The sequence below is a fragment of the Erpetoichthys calabaricus genome, chromosome 2, assembly GCF_900747795.2.
Source record: "Erpetoichthys calabaricus chromosome 2, fErpCal1.3, whole genome shotgun sequence".
Classification (NCBI taxonomy): Eukaryota; Metazoa; Chordata; class Cladistia; order Polypteriformes; family Polypteridae; genus Erpetoichthys; species Erpetoichthys calabaricus.
Genome location: NC_041395.2, coordinates 1004918 through 1029343, shown reverse-complemented (window position 1 = coordinate 1029343; position 24426 = coordinate 1004918). Strand labels below are relative to the sequence as shown.

The following is a 24426-nucleotide window of genomic DNA, read 5'->3' as shown; positions in this document are numbered from 1 at the left end:
GTTCAATTACATCATTTTATGTTTTTACACTCCTCCCTTTTTGAACAAAATGATGTGGGCAGTAGAATTAAATTGAAATGGTTGATGAAGGGGAAGGGGGAGGGGGGAAGGGGATGGGGAGGAGAAAATGGAAGAAGCTATACGAGACATGTGCTCCTCATGTAGCATATATGCCCTTTCCATAGAGGCAGTAAAGTACTTAGATATTATGTAGCGAAACAAAGGGATAATACAACAACCAACCACGAGGAGGAGGCAAAATGCCACAACCAAACAAATAAAAACAGATCTTATCCATTGTCCCCAGGATCCGAAGGAGGATGCAAACCACTGAAGTGGTGAGTCCCTGTGTGACTGTGATATTCGGGTATCTCTGATTCTGGTTCTGTTTTACTTTATAAAGATAGAGATCACCACCCATCCTTGGGTAGCCTGAGAGGGTGCGGGTAACAGTCAACAGAAAAAGTATTTTTAAGATAGCCATTTCTTGCAATGCGATGCGTGGATCCAGGCAGGCAGTCCTTCAACTTTCACGGCATGTGGTGTGGATAGAAGAATTTGGAATGGTCCTCTCCACCTAGGCTGATGCCAGTGTTTCCTCTGAGTATCTCGAACCAGGATCCAGGTGCCCAAGGGAATTGGTAAATCCTTAGAAGGTGGGCTGGTCCTCCAGGCTTGATTAACCTGCTGGTGGACTTCCTTCAACGAGGTTCGGAGACCTGCAAGACTAGAGAGAAGATCATTGTCCACAGTATGAAAATTCACATTTCCTACAATCATGCCAATGGGCATGGGACGTCCGGTCAGAATCTCAAACGGCGATAGTCCCAGTTGTCGGTGTGTCCGTCCCATTAGTCCCATTAAAGCTAAGGGTAGTGCATCCGGCCATGATAAATTAGTTTGTTCACAAATTTTTGCGAGTTTAGCTTTTAAAGTGCCATTGCATCGTTCTACGATGCCTCCGCTTTGGGGATGGTATTTACAATAATGGTGCACATTAATTTGGAGCCAGGTGGTTAACTCATTTATAACGGAGTTCACAAAATGAGTGCCATTATCTGTTTGTAACTTTTGAGGGATACCCCATCTTGGAATAATCTCTTTAATTAGTGCTTTGGCTACTGTTTTGGCATCGTTGTGTTTTGAAGGGAAAGCCTCTACCCATCGGGAGAACACATCAACAATTACTAGACAATAACGGTACCCTTTAGACGGGGTTAGTTCAATGAAATCCATTTGGAGGTGTTCAAACGGACCCATTGGATTAGGGGTAACGGCGGGACTTACCTGGGTACCTTTTCCCACATTAAACTTTTGACATATTGCACAGTGTCTGCAAAATTGCTCTGCATATGTAGAGAAACCTACAGCTTCCCAATGTTTTTCAACATCTCGAACCATGGCATCTCTACCTGCGTGATCGAGCCCATGGGCGATTTTTGCCATTCCTGGGAAAGAGGCTTTTGGGAGAAAAGGTTTGTTAGTGTGTTTATGAGTCCAGACTCCATCAGAGAGGGACCCTTCTTTGGACCATTTTCTCCTTTTGATATCCGTGGCTGCACTCTGTAAAGAAATAATTTGATTATCAGGGTCCTGGTCATTTCTCTGTTGGAATAAAGAAATTGGTGTGTTATTATATGCAGCCTCTTTAGCAAAGTGGTCAGCTAATTCATTTCCTTTGCTAACAGGATCCTGTTTTCCTGTGTGAGCTTGACATTTAACAATCGCTAGCTTCGATGGTTTGGTTATAGCTTCTAAAAGGGATTCGATCAATTTCTGATGTTGGATGGGTTTGCCAGTACTGGTCTTAAATCCCCTTACTTTCCATAGTGCTCCATGATCATGGCAGACTCCAAAAGCATACCTGGAATCCGCATAAATTGTTACGATCTTCCCTTCGGACAGCTGACACGCTCGAGTGAGTGCTACGAGTTCAGCTGCTTGTGCACTCAAGCTTGATGAAATTCAATTTGCTTCCAGCAGGCGGTCCCCTTGGACCACTGCGTAACTGGTTGAGGGTGCTCCATTTTTCAATCGCAAGGAACATCCATCCACAAAAATCATTTCTCCAGTTTCTAAAGGTGTTTCCTGTAGATCTACTCTAGGTTTTACAACCTTTGCTATTTCATCATGGCAATTATGTGGTTCTCCTTCGTTGTTAATTGGGAGAAGAGTGGCTGGATTTAAAGTGGAGCATCTTTCAATTGTAACATTTGACAAAGTACAGAGTACATTCTGATAGTGTATTGCCCTAGCAGAAGTGAGATGTGAAGTTTTGGCTTGTACTAGGATAGAATGTACAGCGTGAGGCACTTTAACTGTTAGGGGGCTCATGAGAACTACATCCGTGCTTGCTAATACAGCTTCTGTTGTTGCAGCCACAGCACGAAGACACGGAGGAAGTGCTGCGGCCACTGGATCCAGTTTTTTAGAAAAATAAGCCACCGGTCTCTGTTTATCTCCGTGTTGTTGCGTCAGTACTGCATTCATAAATCCCTGCTTTTCGTCCACGAACAAAGTGAATGGATGAGAATGATCAGGCAAACCAAGCGCGGGCGCAGATAGAAGATCAGTTTTTAAGTTACAGAGAGCCTTCTCAGCCTGTTCATTCCATTGGACCTGGCCAGAAAGGGGGATGCCAGGAGTATTAGCCAATTGTTGCAACGGCTGTGCTCTTTCAGTAAAATTTAGAACCCACTGTCTGCAGTAGCCCAGAATAACTAAAACAGACATAACCTGTTGTTTTGTGACCAGTCTAGGAAGATTTTGGATGGCTGTAATGTGATCGCTAGAGAGAGCTCTTGTTCCACACGTAATGTCATGACCTAGATATTTTACAGTTGTTTTGATTAGCTGCAGCTTAACTTTAGAAACTTTATGGCCATTGTCCCCCAAAAACAGCAACAATTTCTGGGTATCTTTTGTACAATCTTCTTCCGTAGCGCTACATAGCATTATGTCATCTACATACTGTATCAATGTACTACCTCTGTCCGGCCAAAAGCCTTCTAAATTTTGGGCAAGAGCTTGTCTATATACACAAGGGGCTTCAGTGTATCCCTGAGGCATGACGGTCCATGTCCAACGGCGGTTTTGGAAAGTAAAAGCAAACCAAAATTGAGAATCAGGGTGTACAGGGATAGAAAAGAAAGCATTAGCTAGGTCAGTAACGGAGAAGTACCGAGCGGAAGGAGGGATAGTAGAGAGGATAGTGGAAGGATTAGGGACGATAGGGGCCCTAGGGAAGATGGCAGAATTTACTTGTCGCAAGTCTTGTACGAAACGCCATGAACCGTCAGCCTTTTTTACAGGTAGAATGGGGGAATTGACTGGAGAGTATTCAATTGGAATAATGGCACCGCGTTTGACGAAATCTGAAAGTACGGCGGAGATGCCAGCCTCTGCTTCGGGAGACAGAGGATATTGGGCATGGTGCGGGCGGAAGGAGGATTTCGGGTGGATCACCAGAGGCTCACAATGGGCTATCCTTCCATAATCATTCTTTCCCTGGGACCATAGTGAATCAGGGAGCATAGAGAGCCAAGAAGGGAAAATGGTTTGCAATGAACAAGCAAAAGAGGAAGGACGGCACAAAGCGCGATGTACTAAAAAAACAGTTTGAAGCACCACTTTAGTTATTAAACGGTCAGGAGTATCAAAAATACCTGGAGTAACTTCTTTTAAGGCATTGTTCTACCCATGGTCCTATTTCCCCCCATTTAACAGTGCGTGATTTAGCTAAGGAAATATGAGGCACTGAGCCGCCAAGATAAAATATATGTTGTGAGCATGTAAGATGAACAGAAGCAGCTGCCTTTGTGGATGAAATAAAAACACAGGAGATGTGAAGGGTTTCGGGGCGAGTAAAATGTCAGGGGCCTGTAAATTGGGAAAGAGACAGGGGGAAAAAGAGTGTAGGGCTTTGAGGAGAATGGTGTGTGGGGAAATATTTAAAGTCCAAGCTGCAAAAGAGGGTTTGGGGTAAGGGGCAATTTGACACAACAACTTGGGGGTAGAACAGAAAAAACCTTTGTCAGTCATAGAAATAGAAAGAGAAAGTTTTGTCATGAGATCTCTTCCTAAAAGGTTAACTGGACAGAGCTGATTTAAAAGAAAACGATGCAGTAAGGTATGTCCGCCAGGACGTGACTGGACTTGAAGAGGTTTTGATACTTGGAGAAGGTGAGGTTGTCCAGAAGCAGTAAGCACAGTAACAGTCTCGTTCAAGGAAGGGACCCTTGCCAGCGAGAGGGTAGATCGAGTGGCACCAGTGTCGATTAAGAAAATAGTCTCAGTGCCATCAACGAACAATGTCAGTAAAGGATCAGTCTCTGAATTATGGGTGAGCAAAGGTAGTTGAAAAGAGTGGCTGGAGGTCCCTGCGTTTTCCTATGGCCAGTATTGTTGGTCAGGGGTGTCAGAAAAAACAGATGGAATAGGGGGAGGCGGGGGCTGTTGCTGTCTGTAAGGGCACTCCCGACGAAAATGTCCAGTTTCAGCACAGGCGTAGCAAGAGTAGGAATTAACATTGGGATTAAAGGGAGAGGGAATAAAAGGATTCTTATTGTGGTCAGCAGGAGGAGCTCCAAAACCATCTTGTCCTCTTCCTCGTCCTCGTCCCCTTCCTCTAAGGCCATATGCTCGGCCTCGGTCAGGAGTATTCCTGGTATAATAGTTCATCTGTGCTGCCAATAATTTGGCATGGGAGTCCGATTCCTTCTGCTTAGTTTGTTTTTCGGCATGTTCAGCATGTCGTTTGACTTTCCCACCCAATACAGGAAGTGCGGACCTTGTTTTGTATATCAAGGCGTAAACCGGAAACAAAAGGAGGAACTGCAGCTCGGGTGCGGTCATCGACATTTTCCAAGCCCGAGTGATTAGCCATAAGGTCTTGAATCCTATGTGCCCATTCATCAACCGTCTCGTCTCTCTTTTGTTTTGCATCAGAAATAAGGGACCAGTCCGTTCCTTTTTTATATTTTTCTGCAATATTTTGTCTCAACGCCTCCCATTGTAGGTTAAATTCGCCTTCTCCACCAATCCCCTGTCCTCGAGTTAAAGCTGGGTTCCATACCCATGGAACGTCATTGCGGACACCCTTGCAAACAGTGGCCCATGTGGTCCCAAGCTTTCGACGAAGTACCTGGGTCCATTCAGCAGCGTTAGGCTTATACATGCTATCTAACTGATCAAGTTGTTCAACAAATTTTAGTCCTCCTACTTCCTTTGGATCTGGAAGTGCATTCACAACATCCTTTAGTTCTTGGATGTCCCAGTTCCGATTTATCATAACTGTTGTGGGATTTTGGGGTCCGGCTGGATGGGCAGGGTTATAATGGGGATTGGGAACTTCTATTAAAGGGCAAGTAAGTAAAGGTGAAGGATCAGAAGACGTTGGAGAGAAAAAAGTTGGAGCTGGTTTGTGAGTAGAGGTTTGACTTCGAGTGCGTTGGAAGATGGGGGTTTGTCTAGTACGGGGTGGGTCATCACAATGGGTAGAGGGGTCATAGTGATCTGTGCCTGGGGGAAGCTTCTGCCAGTTGTAGTGCAGGGGGGGCAGTCGGAATGGGGAATAGAGGAGGGGATAATGGAGGTGCCAGAGGTTGGTACTGAGGAGAGGAACAAATAATAGGATAAAGGGGGTCTTTATTTGGATTATTCTTCCTTTTCCTCCCGTCTGCCTGTGGTTCCGTGCCTGTCTGAACTTTCTGTAATGTAATTAATAATTCCTCTTTCTCCTTTTTAGCCTTTCCCTCATTTGCCCAAAACACAAACAAGTTTGATCATTCTGTCCTATTTTCTGTACTTACACACATACATTTTGTTCAATTACATCATTTTATGTTTTTACAAACATCATGTCCTAGGATTGGTTAACACTGTGGACACAGGCGCTACATCTCTGTCATATTGACCTTTACAGAGTAAATATTATAGAATATTTTACACTCTCCATTACAAGATCCACAGCCCCGCAGAAAGTTTGACAATTAAGTGGAGACCCTTTAGTTTGTCAGAATCATGGGGTTAGCGCACAGGTCCCTATTCTAAAATATCTTAGATTATATCTATTTAGTTAGCATGTCGGCACTGTTCATTTTCAATATATGTGGTATATGTCCCTGTCCAGGGGTTTCTGGTCAAAAAGGTTAAAACAGAGATCCAAAATATCCCTATTGAAACAGCAACATTTGTTATTAAGTGTATAGGTTTGTCTTGCATTCTAATTTTTAAAGCTGTATCAAACTATGGTTCATTTCATAGCAAAATGCAGCCAATCATTTTGCTTATAACTAAATTAAATAAATCTTATAAACAGAACCCAGTGCTTGTGTGATGGACGACCGGCTACAGACTCCGGTCGCCACCCCCAGGCCGCTAGGAGGAGCCCTACGGACAGCATGATGGTGCCCCGAGTTCCAGCAGGGCCTCATGGACTTTGTAGTTTCTATACACAGCCCTTCTGGATACCTTGGGGACCACCGGGAGTCGCTGTAGGGGGGCTAGTGGGCTCTTGTGTGCCCTATAACCCGGGAGTGCGTCAGCATCATGTGTCCGGAAGGAACGACGTGCTCCTGGGATGAAGAAGAGGACTGTTTGCCCTGACCCGGAAGGAAATGGACGTGTGGGTTGTGCTAGGAATCACTTCCGGGTCGGGAGATATAAAAGGACTGTGGGAAGCCCAGTACACTGAGCTGAGCTGGGAGGTAGGGTGGCGAAGTGTCTGGGCGAGGAGGATTGGTTTGTTTATAGAGAGTATTGTGATTTATGAATAGTGTGGTAGGGAGAGTGCTTGGTGCACTGTATAACAGAAAAATAAAATATTGTTGTACTTTTACCTCGTGTTCAGAGTGGTACCTGAGGGTTCAAGAGGTGGACAAAAGCCTTAACTGCTACATTGGCGTAGTCGGCAGGATTCTCTGGCCGTCCGTTGGCAGAGAATCTGCGTTAAAAATAAATTTTGTGGTAGCAGAGAACCCTACTAAGGTCCCTCTTGAAACCGCGGAGGTGAAAACCCCACCCGAGATAAAGAGCACTGCAACGCTGATGAATCTCGCCTCGTATCTGGTTGAGATGGGGAAGAAGTCGGGGAAAAAGAAGGACAACACCGACTGGGTAAAGAACATGACCAACGACGAGTTGGCCTGGACTCGCCTGACTGGGGGTGCCGACGACAGGGAGCTGGTAATGGCTGAAGAAGCCCGAAGGGCACAACAGCAGGAACGTTGCCAGCCAGGGGCCGTGCCGAAAACCCTGAATGAAGTGGGGACACCACTGACAAATCTGGAGGTATGTGCCGGGAAAAAGCCCGAAGTTTCGGGTAACTTTTATTCCTATTTTGCAGAAACCTACCTCCAGAGAACGGATGGTACGTCGGATGCCTGCCTCATACCTCACCAAGATGGCCGCGATACCCAGAAGGCAGTACAGGCTAAGGGTCGGAAAGCGATCAGCCCATACGCTGACAACGTCCACGTGACCTCGCGCAATGGCGACCGGGAAGAAGGTCAGTTTGAAGCCGTCGGTGAGGTCAATAATTCCCCGAAGAGTCTGACCTCCGTGAAAGGGAAGGGGGCGGCGAGCGAAGCAGCGCCAAAATTAAACAAAGGCAAAGAGGGGCGGGATGTGACTGAAGGTTCTGCCGTTAAAGAAAAAAAAGCAGATCTCAGTCAGCTCGGAGCAGCCAGCCGTCCCTCTAAAGACTCCAACTCCCAAGAGTCTTTGCGTGACACTGAGCACGTGCCGACAACGAATGTGTCCATTGGCTCTCGGCCGGTAGCAGCACCCAGGCCGTCTAAAATGCGGGACTCAAATCCCCAGGAGCCTTCGCGAAGCCCAGCAGAGCACGTGCCAGGAGCAGACGTGCTCATTGGTTCCCGGTTGGCAGGTGATCAAAACAAGGAAGTGTCCTTGCCCCTGGCCGAAACAGTTAACTTTATAGACTTGTGGGAGCTCGAGAAATGTCTCGCGCCCCTTTACACTTTCTTCCAGGGTCTGGAGGAACTGAAGGCTCGTGTGGAGGAGCTGGGAGCTGCGGCCGAGGCGCCACTAAAGGGACTGCAGGGATTCCTACGGCGACTGGGGCGAGAAGCTCCTCCGGTGATCGATGCGGGAATACAGGTGAGTCCTGCCCGTATCGTATATAATAAGGGGACACAGTGTGAGCCGGCACCACGTTTAATAAGTAGCGGTTGCCAAAGCACTGTGAATCCGACAGTAGAGCGTGGTGTGATGACGGAGTGGTCGGGCAACGGTCCGATAGAACCGGGGCGGCGGTATCAGACGCCGCTCCGGGACGACGCGGACTTTAAGGCCCCGACCCGCGTGAAGAGGGGGTTGTCGCTCGTTACTGGAGGGGCGGGGGAAGTACCGATCTTCCCGGTGCAGCTGAATAGTGCTGTTACCCGGAGCGATACGGTACTAATGACGCCGCCTCCGACTTTACACAGGACAACGGGTGTGCAAACAGCTTTTCCAGAGAGAGCCTCACGCTGTGCACAAGCCCCAGAGAAAGCAGGAGATCCCCGAATTAAAACGAGGGTCTCCTGACAAATTAAAGAAAAGGGCGGAGAGCAGTAAAGCGGCCGTTAACCCCTCCTTGGTGGAGGACAGGGTGGAGCTGACTGAATTCCCGAGGTGTTTCCGGTCTCGGGAAGAGAGGCCAACAGGAGGACGTCGGCGGTGCTACAACTGCCAGCAACCGGGCCACGTGTGGCGTAGTTGTCCCCGGAGGACAGGGGAGCGGTGGGATAACAGATACACCGTTCCCCCAAGGTTCGCTGGGGAATCTAGACAACGGAACCACGGTCTGGATCCCGCGTCCTCCTGGAGGAGGACGTCCCTCGCGGGAATCAACGCTCCGCCCCACTGGTCGTCGCTAAGGGGGAGGGACTGTGATGGATGACCGGCTATGGACTCCGGTCGCCACCCCCAGGCTGCTAGGAGGAGCCCTCCGGACAGCATGATGGTGCCCCGAGTTCCAGCAGGGCCTCATGGACTTTGTAGTTTCTATACACAGCCCTGCTGGATACCTTGGGGACCACCGGGAGTCGCTGTAGGGGGGCTAGTGGGCTCTTGTGTGCCCTATAACCCGGGAGTGTGTCAGCATCACGTGACTGGAGGAAACGACGTGCTCCCGGGATGAAGAAGAGGACTGTTTGCCCTGACCCGGAAGGAAATGGACTTGTGGGTTGTGCCAGGAACCACTTCCGGGACAGGAGATATAAAAGGACTGTGGGAAGCCCAGTACACTGAGCTGAGCTGGGAGGTAGGGTGGCGAAGTGTCTGGGCGAGGATGATTGGTTTGTTTATAGAGAGTATTGTGATTTATGAATAGTGTGGTAGGGAGAGTGCTTGGTGCACTGTATAACAGAAAAATAAAATATTGTTGTACTTTTACCTCATGTTCAGAGTGGTACCTGAGGGTTCAAGAGGTGGACAAAAGCCTTAACTGCTACACTTGATAATACTTAATGGATATCATTAAAGGCTACTTCTGTGCTTTATTCAGATTTAATATTTAGTATTTTTATTATGTTTTATTTAAAAATTAACTCTTTAAAACATCTTCAGACTATTCCAGACTGCACACGTCAAAAAAAGCTTATTATTTCAAAAAGGTTTCTTTTCATGCTGGTTTTGTCTCCATATCAATGTTTTTTATACCTTATGATAGTTTTTCAAATTGTAATACAGTAATCCCTCCTCCATCGTGGGGGTTGCGTTCCAGAGCCACCCGCGAAATAAGAAAATCCGCAAAGTAGAAACCATATGTTTATATGGTTATTTTTATATTGTCATGCTTGGATCACAGATTTGCGCAGAAACACAGGAGGTTGTAGAGAGACAGAAACGTTATTCAAACACTGCAAACAAACATTTGTCTCTTTTTCAAAAGTTTAAACTGTGCTCCATGACAAGACAGAGATCACAGTTCCGTCTCACAATTAAAAGAATGCAAACATATCTTCCTCTTCAAAGGAGTGCGTGTCAGGAGCAGATCATGTCACAGAGATAGAGAGAGACAAAAGCAAACAAATCAATAGGGCTGTTTGCCTTTTAAGTATGCGAAGCACCGCGGCACAAAGCTGTTGAAGGCGGCAGCTCACACCCCCTCCGTCAGGAGCAGACAAAGAGAGACAGAGTTTATTTTTCAAGCAAAAATCAATACGTGCCCTTCGAGCTTTTAAGTATGTGAAGCACCGTGCTGCATGTCCTTCAGGAAGCAGCTGCACACAGAAGGTAGCAACGTCCCTATTGTCTAGGTGTGCGAACAGCCCCCCTTCTCACACACCCCTACGTCAGCGCAAGAGAGAGAGAGAGAAAGTAAGTTGGGTAGCTTCTAAGCCATCTGCCAATAGCGTCCCTTGTATGAAATCAACTGGGCAAACCAACTGAGGAAGCATGTACCAGAAATTAAAAGACCCATTGTCCGCAGAAACACGCGAAGCAGCGAAAAATCCGCGATATATATTTAAATATGCTTACATATAAAATCCGCGATGGAATGAAGCCGCGAAAGGCGAAGCACGATATAGCGAGGGATCACTGTAACTCCTTTATAACTCCACTTTTTCATGTTCTTCCTGAATCTGGAGGAACACAAGCCCAACTTTTAGTGCCGGATAAGGTCCTAACAATAACAGGCTAATGTTAATTAGCATCATACTCTCAGATGTTAAATAATGTTTTCCCCAACTCTTTGCAACCCCGAGGAGCGGTCTAAACAGATGACCGTTTAACTGATAATATACTGCAAAACACGTAGGTTCAGTTGTAGTGTGCTGTGAGCTTTGGGGTGATCCCTTGTTGATCCGGTCTTAATATATTTTTTAATCTCCTCTGCGACTTAGTATTTGTACATTTTAGTTTTTACTATCTTATATTTGTGATATGGGCGAGTCAATGTTTCATTTTGGAATAATAATAATGTCTAGCTTAACTCTGACATTGACTGTGATCACCGCACAAACCCTGGTCCTTTGACTCGTATTCAAGAAGATTGCAGACACTTGTTGACTCTTGGAATCCCAGTTCAAACTTACATCCCCTTCACCATGAATGCTACTAAAACAAAGGGTGCTTTTCCACAAACAGCAATTAACAATTAACTTAAACTACATTCTGATACTAGAAGGATAACTGTCCTATGTAACCTGGACTACCTAAAAGAAAGAATAAACCTCATAGTTTTAGTAAAATTTTAATCCTTGTGTTAATACCTATAATAGATATTATGTAACTATTCACTAAAACATTTTCCTTCCTGATTTGCCTAACGAGTCCAAAATAAGCCTAATCGTCAGCCCTGTAGTGTATAGGCTCATATAACATACGATAACTATTCTTATTTTTCAGGGGCTCATAAGTGATGTAAAATGGAAGGTTCTTACCAAGCGTTAACAGAATTTCTAAAACTTTGTACTATACAAAGCACCCTGAGTACCAAGTGGTTATAACCTGTTGATGAAAATGCTGATTTAAATTAAAGCCTGAACAAGATAACTGTTTTCTAATCATCATATAAAATGTTTAGTAAATAAAGAGAGACTAAATACAATTTATAACAAAAATGGAACGCCGATGGACAGCTGAATAACCGAGGGAATCTAATTTAGTTTGAAGTGCCACAGAGTGTTTTACAAATAACCCCCTACAACAGTGGTTCTCAAACTGTGAGACAGACCCCACCTAGGGGGCGCGAAGATGTGAAAAAAAGAAAACAAGAATCGAAAACATGAAAAATACATCTATTGAACCCAAAACCAATTAACTTAAACTACATTCTGATACTAGAAAAATAAATATAGAGATAAGATAAATGTCGATAAAAGTTAAGTAGGTATAATAAAATATGTCAAACTGTAATGAGAATAAAATCTGATTTTTATTTATTTTTTCATGATTAGCCTGACAAAGATTTGGCCATATCAGAAAAAATAACCGTACATTTGTGTTGTGAGCAGAATCTGAATTACTTGGGCTTGCAAAAAAAAGATATGTGATAGAAGATATCAGATGTCTCCAGTTCCTACCCAGTTCCTTTAGGGACTTTATACTGGCTATTATCATTTAAAATGAGTACAGTACAGAAATGAAGTTATATGCTATGTTTGGGGTGGGTGTGATCAGAAAGGCACTGATGATTCCAAAGATCAGTCAAGAAAACTGTTGGAAAAATGGGCAGAACTCTTTTGGAAACAAGGATTTTTCTTATAATGTTTTAAAATTGGACCTTTACAAAGATGCTTTTAGATGCTTTATTTTCTAAAGAGACTTTATTTTCATGTTAAAGCAACTGGTCATTTTACTTGGCTACTGAAAACGTATTTTGTTCACTAATGCTTTAGTGTTTAATTAAGAATTACCTGAATATTAGATAATTAGTTTAAGCAGAAAGAGTAATTAGCTCTGCCATTTTGTGAGCTATACAAGTGTGCTGAGCTGTTGGCTCCCATTTATGAGGTCACTAACATGAGCTAAAGCTGATGATTTTAAAAACATGATTTTAGTTCAATGAACTTTGGATGTGCAGAAGAGCGCTTCTTACAACGCTTGCCTCTAGTTAAACAAGCACACCGCAACTATAGCCTCCTGGCTCTAAGAGCAGAAGTGTATGAGCTATGAATGGATTTTCAGAGACAAGAAATTTAAATGTAATAAAGGTAAAGTTGTCTTGGAGACAGGATGACCACATCATACCTAGATTATCTTTATCAAATCAGTATAAAAGAAAGATCTTGACTTATGGCTGGTACCTCACACAACGCAAAAATGGGTCACCTGAAAAAAAAACAATACATCTAGCAATACCATGTTGTGTGGTGTTCACACTTTATTTTTCTTTTGTTTTATGGCCCTGTGTATTTGACCTATAATACTTGTCTCTTGCCTGTTATGGAGCTCTGTCTAAAGTTACAGGAATTGGGAAGTGATGAACTATTGTAATTCACTTTGTGAATTTCCCCCTGGGATTAATAAAGTATCTATCTATCTATCTATCTATCTATCTATCTATCTATCTATCTATCTATCTATCTATCTATCTATCTATCTATCTATCTATCTATCTATCTATCTATCTATCTATCTATCTATCTTGGTAAGAATATGTGTTAAGGTCTAAATAACAGAGTATAAAAGGGGAAAAGTGTCACCCTAGGATCCTCCCATGACAAAACAAAAATCATAATTGGGCTTTTCTGTTTTTTAACTTTTTAATTAAAAATAGTAAAATGTTTTCTAATTATCCCCTGTATTAATAGAAATAATTTTAGTTTTTGAGTAGACAGAATATATCAACATTTTGTGCTAGTGTAACAGTGAGTGTTTTTAAATGCACGTACAAAACTGAGATAAGGTGTGTAACCTGCTTTCTTATAAAGCTCCGTTTAAATGCACAAGTGTATTTACAAAGTTTTCCTTTTTGTCAAAAGGCTCCTGTGTTATAGAAATGAGCTAAGCAAAAAATTAAAAATCATCATCATAAGCACGGCCATTCCTTTCATTACTAGTTTAATAGGTTTGAGAGGATAAATATGAATACACACACAAGATGTGCCTAGTCCCTCAAAAGCAAAAGGCTACAATGCGGCAGAACGCTACGGAAATGGACCTGAATAAACAAATGAAATTCATACTCCAACGCGGTGACTTGAGCTCCGAGGCAAAAGTAAAACTATATACGAGCGTCTTACAAAGATACCTGACGTTTGTGAAAAAAAGAAACAGGTACCACAGAAAATGTATACAAACTTTTTAAGGACGTAAATAAAAACAGACAACCGGGTCTCAGGTTCCCTGTGTATTAAGATATAATCTCATACATACAGGTACATCTTATACTATTCATTTATCCTCATTATTCAACAATACACTTGATACATCTAAAAATCATCTGGACTTTGGGGCTACTATAGGCTGTATTAAAATAATTACATTTCATTTAGAGGAATGAAAACACAGTTGCATTGAGCTCCTGGTCCCTGTTCATCCTTGGAGGCTGTCTCCAACCGGCTATCCAAATAAGAGTTTATAAAGTAAAAATGTTTCGTTACCTCAGACTTTTAAAAACAGGCAGATTCGTACAGAAAACAAACGGTTACAGCAGGATTCCATTTCGAAAGAGTACGCATTTCACAAGCGGGCCCTTCTGTACGTAGTTCAGAATACGGACATGTTATTATGTCAGAGCAAATGCCTACAATCTCTGCCTGCGCTTTTAAGCCACTCCTGAATATTCTCAGAGAAGAGGCTCTGCTTGAATTTTCAGACGCCGAGACAAAAACAAATTGAACAGATTACCCGTTTCGGTAAACAGAAAGAACAACTATTGCTGAACATAATAATTAATGGTAACCTATGAGCATTTTTAAATTTAAAATCCCAGCCCCTCTCGTTTTAAACAGCTGTCATTTTTAAAAGGGAGTTACCGGAGAATCAACTTGGAAACATTAATATTAAGGATAAAATATAAGGATTCTACCATCCGTTTTTTTAAACATACTCATTTGGCGCATATAATAATCAAAAGTATGCCCTACCGTGATCTCTTTAATGGGTGTGTGCGCTGACCAGGCAAGTGAGAACAGTGTCAGCCCTCAGAGTTATTTTATAGGCAAAAAGCAGGAATTCTTTTTTGAAATGTAATTTATAAAAACAGATACGTGCCAATTTTAAACGGGGAGATGTATATTGGAGTCTATTTGATGCACATTATGGTGTCAGCTACCGGCTTGCACCGTATCTGGCAGCAGGGGTGTGAATCACCCCCCTTTCTATAACCTCGCGCGCAAAGAATGCAAAGAATTCCTCAGACGGCCGGGCACCCCAGCAGAGGTGGGACCTAGCAGCTTTCCAGCACGAGCGAACGGACATGGCCCTGGCCAGCACGCGCAGATCCTGTCAGCTCAGAGAATATCGGTGTGTAGAGAGAGATCGGGGCTGCTTGTTTTTCTGTGAAATGGAAGATTCAGATGCTGGACGCTTAGACCTTTCTACTTGTCGCTCTGAGACCATGCCCTTTGGGGTTTCTCTGTAGTGAACCTGCTTCACTGCTAAGGCTATTTTTACAGAAGAGTCTGTCTGTAAAATGGAAAGCTGTTGGACTTAGATAAAAAAAGCAAAGGGGTAGAGAGATATTTTATTTTCGTGTTAATATTAAAATCATAGATAGAATCGAAGAAGATGAGCCGCTTTTTTATACAGCACTTTCAGAAATGGTGGGGCCAGCCAACAGGTGCTGCCTGACCGAGGGCATGTTGGAACATGTTCTCGGGAGGGGGGGATGCCCCTGGACATGTTTGGGCTTGCCCTCAGGAGGTGGGGGTTCAAGGAGGAGGCAGATATCCATCAAAATGCCCTTGACAGAAAGGACACCCGAGCAGGTGAAGGGGGGGTAATGGTGGGTTCAAGGAAGGGCAGACATCCATCAAAATGCCTTTGACAGAAAGGAGATCCGAGCAGGCGAAGGAGGGGTTCAAGGAGGGGACCGGATGTGCGTCACCAATCCACCGACAGGGGGCGGTATGCATCATTCAAATCCACCAATCAGAGGGGCGGGCGGGGACCGGACGTGCGTCACCGAAGGGGCGGGGCGGGGAACGGACGTGTGTCACCCAAGGGGCAGGGCGGGGACCGGACGTGTGTCGCCGAAGGGGTGGGACCTGAAGTGCGTCACTGAAGGGGAGGGGCTTAAGGTCATCAATCATTTTTGACAGAAAGTGTTCTGGCAGTCGGCCAAAAGGTGCGGGGCTTAAAGGTCATCAATCATTTTGATTGACAGTTTGACAGAACGTGCATGCATAATACTACTCACATGCGACGTCAGAGCGACACGCTGGAAGTCATTCAGCTCACTAGGACGTGATACCTTTGGGACTGGGGTGATGCAAGATGTTTTCCAAAACCTCGGGACTCTCCCCTGTTCCAGGCTCAGGTTGAAGATGCCCTGTAGAGGACTCCCCAGCTCCAGCGCACAGACCTTCAGCAGTCATGGCGATACTCCATCTGGACCTGCTGCTTTGTTGGCACGAAGTCTCCTCAGCTCTCTGCTCACCTGCGCTACTGTAATTGTGGGTGGGGATGTCTCTCCTATGCTGGTATCAGCAGAAGGATGGGTGCAGGGTGCAGTACTCTGAGGTGAGAGTGGGTTAGGGTGGTTAAACCTGTTAAAGAAGATGTTCATTTGGTTTGCTCTCTCCAAGTCTCTCTCGATGGTGGCACCCCACTTCGAGCTACAGCCAGTGATGATCTTCATCCCATCCCACACTTCTTTCATGCTGTTGTTCTGCAACTTCTGCTCCAGCTTTCTCCTGTACTGCTCGTTCGCCGCCCTGAGCTGGACTCGGAGTTCCTTCTGCACACGCTTGAGCTCATGCTGATCACCACCTTTAAAAGTCCTTTTCTTCTGGTTCAAAAGGCCCTTGATGTCACTTGTAATCCATGGCTTGTTGTTAGCATAGCAGCGTACAGTTCTTACTGGAACTACAATGTCCATACAGAAGTTGATGTAGTCAGTAGTGCAGTCAACAACCTCCTCAATGTTCTCACTATGTGACTCCTGCAGGATATCCTAGTCTGTAGTTCCAGTCTGTCAGAGCTTTCTCTGCCTCAGGGGACCACTTCCTGAATGAGCGTGTAGTTGTAGGTAGGACCCTCACTCCTGGTTTGTAGTGAGGCTGAAGCAGAACCAGGTTATGATCTGCTTTCCCAAGCGCAGGCAGCAGGATTGCGCTGTATGCGTCTTTAACGTTTGCATACAGTAAATCAATAGTCTTATTTCCCCAGGTGTTACAATCCACATACTGGGAGAAGGCAGGCAATGTTTTGTCCAGCGTCACATGATTAAAGTCTCCAGCGATTAGCACAAGCGCCTCAGGATGCTGTGTTTGTAACTTAGCAACAGCAGAATGGATGATGTCACTCGCTGACTCCATGTCCGCCCGAGGAGGAATATATACAATAACAACAATGACGTGTCCAAACTCTCTGGGCAAGTTATAGGGACACAAACTTACAGCCAACAGTTCGATGTCCCTACAGCAAGTGGAGATTTTGATATTTACATGTCCAGAGTTACACCATCTTGTATTCACATAGAGAGCGAGTCCTCCACCTTTCCACTTCCTGCAGGTACTTGTATCTCTGTCCACTCTAACTGTGCTAAACTCGGGTAGCTCCACGTTAGCATCTGGGATGTTAGTTGTTAGCCACGTTTCACAAAAACATAACAAACTGCATTCTCTCTAGGTCCTGACATTTTTTAGCAGCGCAGCCAGTTCGTCGATCTTATTTGGTAGCGAGTTCACATTTCCCAGAATCACAGAAGGCACCGAAGGTTTGTATCGCCACTTTCTCTCTAGGCGCTTGGCTTTTATTTTAGCGCTGGCTTTGCTGCCCCGATACCGCCTTCTTACCTTGTCAGGTAAATAGGGGACCACACCGACACTGGCATTTGTTCTCAGTGCTTGAAGCTGACTACAGTTTATTTTTGTATAGCCCAAAATCACACAGGAAGTGCCGCAATGGGCTTTAACAGGCCCTGCCTCTTGACAGCCCCCCAGCCTTGACTCTCTAAGAAGACAAGGAAAAACTCCCAAAAAAACCTTGTAGGAAAAAATGGAAGAAACCTTGGGAAAGGCAGTTCAAAGAGAGACCCCTTTCCAGGTAGGTTGGGCATGCAGTGGGTGTCAAAAGAAGGGGGTCACTACAATACAATACAATACACATAACAGAACAAATACTCAATACAATATAAAATAAAAAGGTTTTCAGAAGTAAAAAAATAAAGATTTTAGAAGTACGGAGCAGAATTTAACAGTAGATGATATCACATAATAAGATTTGGATATTTTTAGACTCCTGGAGACCTCATCCATCAAGCTGCCTCCCCCATATGGCCATTCCATGGCTGAAACAGCGCTGGGCCAGCCAATCCGATGAAAGGACCCCTCTTTCCCACGATTCCTGCGATCCTCCATCAGAGATGACTTTACCTTAGGCAGCCAAAACAACCTGGCAGGTGGGCCGTTGACACCAAGTGCCACATTTGGGTACCGAGAAGAGAAACAGAAAAGGTGAGGGTTAGTATCCAATTCTAACTATCACGTTACTTATGTTTAAGTGCTAATGACTAACAACAGAGATGCAGTCTGTACAGTTAATCAGCAGCTCTAGTCAGGGTATGCTAAACTGAAGTAGTGAGTCTTCAGCCAGGATTTAAAAGCTGAGACCAAAGGGGCATCTCTTATAGTAGCAGGCAGACCACTCCACAGTTTAGGGTCCCTGTAACTAAAAGCTCGACCTCCCATGTTATTTTATTAATCCTTGGAATCATAAGCAGACCGGCATCTTGAGATCTTAATGTGCGCTCAGGTTTGTAAGTAATGATAAGTTCAGACAAGTAAGCCGGACCTCGACCATTTAATGCTTTATATGTTAAAAGGAGGATTTTGAAATCTGCCCTAAACTTAACCGGCAGCCAGTGTAAGGATTTAAGAACTGGAGTTATGTGTTCGTATTTTCTTGTTCTTGTAATAATTCTTGCAGCTGCATTTTGGATTAACTGGAGGCTATATAGAGAACAGTTTGAACATCCAGTGAACACCGCATTGCAGTAGTCAATCCTACTAGAGATAAATGCATGAATTAATTTCTCAGAATCCTGTTTATTTAGTTAATTTCCTAACATTTTTAAGATGGAAGAAACATGTTTTGGACAACTTTGCAATATGCGCTTTAAATGACATGCTATAGTCAAAGATAACTCCGAGATTGCAGGCTGATTCAGTAAAATTAATTGGGATTCCAACTGAGTTAAATGATGACAAAATATTGTTATGATCAGCGTCATTCCCTCCAACAATTAACATCTCTGTTTTATTTGTATTTAAAGACAAGTAGTTCTCATTCCTCCACTCCTTTAATTCGCTAACACAACTAATTAAAGACAACATCAGGGAAACTTCATTTGATTTAAATGAAAGGTATAACTGGATGTCATCTGCATACGAGTGAAAATTAACATTATGTTTCCTAATGATAGATCCCAGTGGAAGCATATAAAGTGAAAACAGTAAAGGTCCCTGTACTGAGCCCTGCGGAACACCATATTGAACTTCTGTGTATAATGATGGAGTCCTGTCAGCACATTTCTGTAGATATTGGAATCGATTTGATAATAAGAACTAAACCAAGCGAGCATGGTGCCAGTAAGCCCAACATCATTTTCTAGCCTGTGCAGTAAAATAGAATGGTCGATGGTGTCAAATGCTGCACTTAAGTCCAACAACATAATTACAGTGGAATTTCCTTCATCGGAGGATATCACAATGTCGTTTACAACCCACGTTAGTGCCGTTTCTGTACTATGACCAGTGCGAAAACCAGACTGGAATTTCTCAAATAAATTGTAATGTGTAAGGTGTGACTGAAGCTACTTTTTCTAGTATTTTAGAGAGAAACAGTAGATTTGAAATAGGCCTTGTAGCAGTAGAGGCATGGAGCCACCTCTAACACCCTCAGGTACCACTCCGGACACTGGATAAAAGTACAAGACGTCTTTATTTTGTCTTGACATGCACAAAGCACCCTCCACTCCACACTCATATAAATCACAATAACTCTCTCAATACTACAGTACTCCTCCTCGCCCAGACACTTCGCCCTCCTACCTCCCAGCTCAGCTCAATGTCTGGGCTTTCCCACAATCCTTTTATACACCCTGACCCGGAGGTGTTCCTGTCCAATCAGTCCACAGTTCCTTATCCCTTCCGGGTCAGGGTAAACAGTCCTTTTCTTCAACCCGGGAGCACGTCGTTCCTTCCTGTCACATGACCGTGACGTACTCCCGCGTTATAAGGCACATAGGAGTCCGCAAGCTCCCCTACAGCGACTCCCCGTGGCCCCCAAGGTATCCAGCAGAGCTGTGTATAAACATTACATAGTCCATGAGGCCCTGCTGGAACTCGGGGCAATATCATGCTGTAGGGAGAGCTCCTCCTGGCGGCCTGGGGGTGAGGGCCGGAGTGAAAAGCCGGCAATCCTCCACAGTCTATAATTATTTAGTATGTGTGGGTCTAGGTCTGACTTTTTAAGTAATGGTTTACTGACTGACACTTTTAGTGTATCAGGTACTGTGCCATGCAATAATGAACTACTGATAATGTTTAAAATATGCGCTGCAAGAACATCCATTGCACTTTTTACTAGTTTTGTTGGCACTGGATCTAGGGAACAAGTAGTGGGTTTTATTTTAGAAATTAAAGTTAAGACTTCCTGCTCAGTTACAGGATTAAAATTACTCAAGTGCTGAATGCAATGTGAGACAGGGTATGCTAAGCTAGTATTTGGTTTGTACTGTGATGCAGAGATCTGGGATCTTATATTTTTAATTTTCTCATTGAAGAAGTTCATAAAGTTCATACTGCTAATATCTGTTGGTATTTTGCACTGTTGATCTGAATTTCCTTTAGTTAATTTAACCACTGTTCTAAACAGTACCCGAGGATTTTTATTATTGCTATCGATTAATGTAGAATAGTATTCTGAGCGAGCTTTAAAGAGAGCTTTTTTATATTTATTAACACTCTCTGTCCATGCAATTTGAGAGACATGTAGCTTTGTTGTTCTCCATCTGTGCTCCAGTTTTCGACACTCTAATTTAAGAGCTCAAGTGTTTTCATTAAAGCAGGGAGAGTTTCTATGCGCTTTGATCACTTTTGTTTTAAGGGGAGCCAATGTGTCCAGAGCATCTCTCAAGGTCACATTATAATGTGATGTTAGCTGATCTAAATGGTTTTCCACAATTACTCTTGACTTAGTCAAAGTATCTATAAATTTTGAAGCAGAATTACAATCTAGATGTCGCACTGTCTTTGTTTTAATCTGTGAGTGCGTTGACAAGGGCAGGACTAAATCAAATGTAATTAAGTAGTGATCGGAAATAACTTAATTTAATGGAGTAATATTTAAATTTTGAATTTTAACTTTGTAAATTATAATTAAATCTAATGTGTGGTTATGATTATGAGTTGAACCTTTGACAATCTGACAAAATCCTAATGAATTTAACAAATAAGTAAAACATTTACTAAAAGTGTCAGTTTCCACATCAATGTGTACATTAAAATCCCCCATCAGTACTACGTGATCATAATTTATAGCCAAATCAGATAGAAGTTTGCTAAATTCAGTCAAGAACAATGAATATGGCCCTGGTGGTCTGTAGAATAGCACTATAATTGTGTTGAAATCTGTTTTAATATTTAAAATGAATGCCTCAAAGGATGTAAAGTTGCCTACATTTTTAGAAGTTATTTGCATTTTATTACAATGAATTATTCCAAGACCTCCTCCCCGACCAGAATCTCTAGACTTATGAAGGAACGAGTATCCATATGGTGACGCCTCAGCTAGGGGTACAGTGTCACATTTACTAAGCCAGGTTTCGGTGAGAAGACACAGATCAGATTTTGTACTTAATATAATATCATTTACCAAAACAGCTTTAGTGCCGAGAGAGCGAATGTTCAATAAGCCGCATTTAAAACTGTATGGTTCTTTATGAACTGGTGATATATTTTTTGTTTTAATTTGAAGTAAATTTCTATTCCAGATGCCCCTGGTGGAGGGTCTGGTTTTATCCCTTGGTCTAATTATACACCTTATTTTTTGGTTATCAATTAATTTAAGGTTTGTATCAAGACTAAATTTCCTGGATGCCCCATGACAAGGATTATGGGTAACAGCTTCAGGAAAGTAACAGGTGGGATAAACAACAGCCTATGATTTAAGATCACATGACTGCGGCCTGGATGGTGCTCTAATCAGTCAACCAGGCAGTTTTGCTGCCATATTTTGGGATAATACATAAGATCCCCTCCATTTAGGATGAAGACCATCTCTTCTGAAAAATCCAGGCCTTTCCCAAAAATCATCCCAGTTGTTCACAAATGCTATGCTTTTATTTGCACACCAGGTTTCTAGCCAGCAGTGAAGGGAATGCAATCTGCTATAAATCACATCCCCTCAATATAATCCTGGTAAGGGGCCAGATACAACTAAATTCCGACATTTTCTTTTAGCTTTGGTGCATAGAGAGATGAAGTTCATCTTTAATAGCTCAAATTGCTGTGAATAAATATCATTAGTGCCGACATGCAGCAGTAAGGTAGATACTTCATCGTCGGCAACACGGTCCAATGCGGCCTCTATGCCAGAAATCTTGGCCCCTGTGAGGCATTTAACATGAACTGCTGGTTTAACACAGTTTGGAATTCTAACATTCAGCACTATGGAATCGCCAGTTATGAGCACTTTTTTATTCTCAGTGTCCGCAGGCGCGCTGCGGAGTGCTGAGAATCTGTTTTGGGTTCGAATTGGTGACCTGGGTGCCGGGGGACTACATTTTGGATTCTTAGACCCCCGTCTTACTGTTACCCACTTGCCCTGTGGCTGAATTGGTGCTGCTGACTTCGGCCGCGCACTGACTACAGTGGGGCCTGGAGAGACTGAAGCCGAATCAGAAGTAGCCGAATTGTCTAAACAAACCGAGTCAATCCAGTTTTCGGTTTGCCTAATCGCTATCAGATTCCTAACGCGGTCCTCCAATTCGCATATTTTCCCGACCAACTCTAAATTAACTAAACACTTTTGGCAGGTGAAGCTGTCGGCCGGAAAACCTGAACTGTACATGCTGCAGGACACACAACATATAAACATGCCCTCAATGGGCAGAGATCAGATAGAACTTACGTTTAGTGTTGATGTCACCTTCTCTGTTTTTTGTAGTTATTCAAGTTCTTTCGTTTCAGCTGAATCACTAAGAGACTGTCGGCTTTAAGTTTCCACCACCCGCTGAGCGATCAACTTTAATTTCTCACTGCCGTTTTTTTCTACTGGTCAGCTGCCGGCTGTACTTCAGATGAACTTGCTCGGGTGTTTGCGAAGGGCTACGTGCCTGTGGGAGACGCTACCGCTCTGTCCTTCCACTCGCTCACTCCGCTCTGTGCTTCTGCTCGCTCACTGTTTCCTGAAGAGAGGTATTGGCTCTCTGGAAATGTGTTCTTTTTCAATTGTGGCGTTTTAATAACCTGAATTTTAATGAAAAGGTATTTATCCCTTCCCTGCATGCAATATGACGGTTAAAACTAGCTCTTTACTGATGGTTTCATGTGGAATTACAAACAGGAAGCTTATGACAGACATATCAAGCATGCAGGAAACTTGATCTGTGCAGTCTGTCATCTGTCGTCGCCATGCTGAAAGGATTTTAGCCGGACAGAAGACAGATTCTTCTGCCCGGCCTCGGACGGAAGACATACTCTTCCGCCCAGAAGCTTCAAAGTGTTGGCCATAGGTGTCCATTCTTATATACTGTTCCTCCCTGTGCAGGCTCTTGGCTCCGGGTCCAAACAAGGGCAAGAAGGTACTCAAAACCCCACCTTCAAACATTCAGGAATAGCACAATGCCCATATACAGTTCTCATTCTCCCAACAAGGAAAGCTTTCTGTGCTGACAGAAGACAGAAATATACACTAGTCTGTCTTTAGGCTGACCATTCAATTCTTCAGTTGTCTGCGTCTCTCTTGTCCTGTGCTTGGCTCGGCAATTCTAAATACTGCTGCTGTGCTCCTGTGTACCATATTTGGTCTGCCTGTATGAATGAATCCATAACAGTGGGCACAGAGAACAGTGACATTAAACTTAATAAAAAACACATAGTATAACACTCACCTACTTGAATAGACGAGTCTCGGTGTGCAAAAGTCCAAGTAGTAAAAAGTAGTAAAAAGTGTCCAGGGAACGAGTCCACATGCATGATATTAGTGAACAGTGAAATTTGAGAAAAATAGAGAAAAAAGGTAGAAAGATAAAGTCATGCACGGAGCTGCCGGAAAGGCTGCCACTCCCTCACCTGGGGCCTCATGCATAACGCCGTGCATAGAATTCACTCTAAACCATGGCTGTGTGCTGATAGACTGTTCTGGAGTCACAAAATTCAATAGTGTATGCTGTAAGAGATGTGGCCAATGAACTAAGGAATATAAGGGCTGCACTCTGTGATATTGACCACAAATTAAATTAATTGGTTAAAAAATAAATGCTGCATCAGATTACCTGTTTTTACATTCTCCTAATTACATTCAAGCAAAGTTGTAATGCTGTCCGATTTGTCTGATCATTTGGTGGGTCAAGGTCAGATTCAGGTTCATCATACCGCATCTCTTCAGGTACAGGCAAGCTATGATTGTGTGCCACATTATGCAGCAGGCTACATGCTTGCACAATGCAACACACTTTCTGTGGACTATAGAGCAGCATATTAATAGAGTGGAAATGTTTTCTATTTACATAAGCAAATTCATTCTCTGAAGGTGCCTTTATAGTGGAGCGTTGGCACCAAGCACCACAACAATTCTCTG

At 43.6% G+C, this 24426-nt stretch overlaps 1 protein-coding gene across 1 annotated transcript in view; it reads left to right on the top strand.

The window, feature by feature from the left end:
- Window positions 1–24426, top strand: part of LOC114643014 (uncharacterized) — a gene marked incomplete at its 3' end in the record, with an annotated part of 1911439 nt that overhangs the window by 892541 nt on the left and 994472 nt on the right. The window lies entirely within an intron of this gene.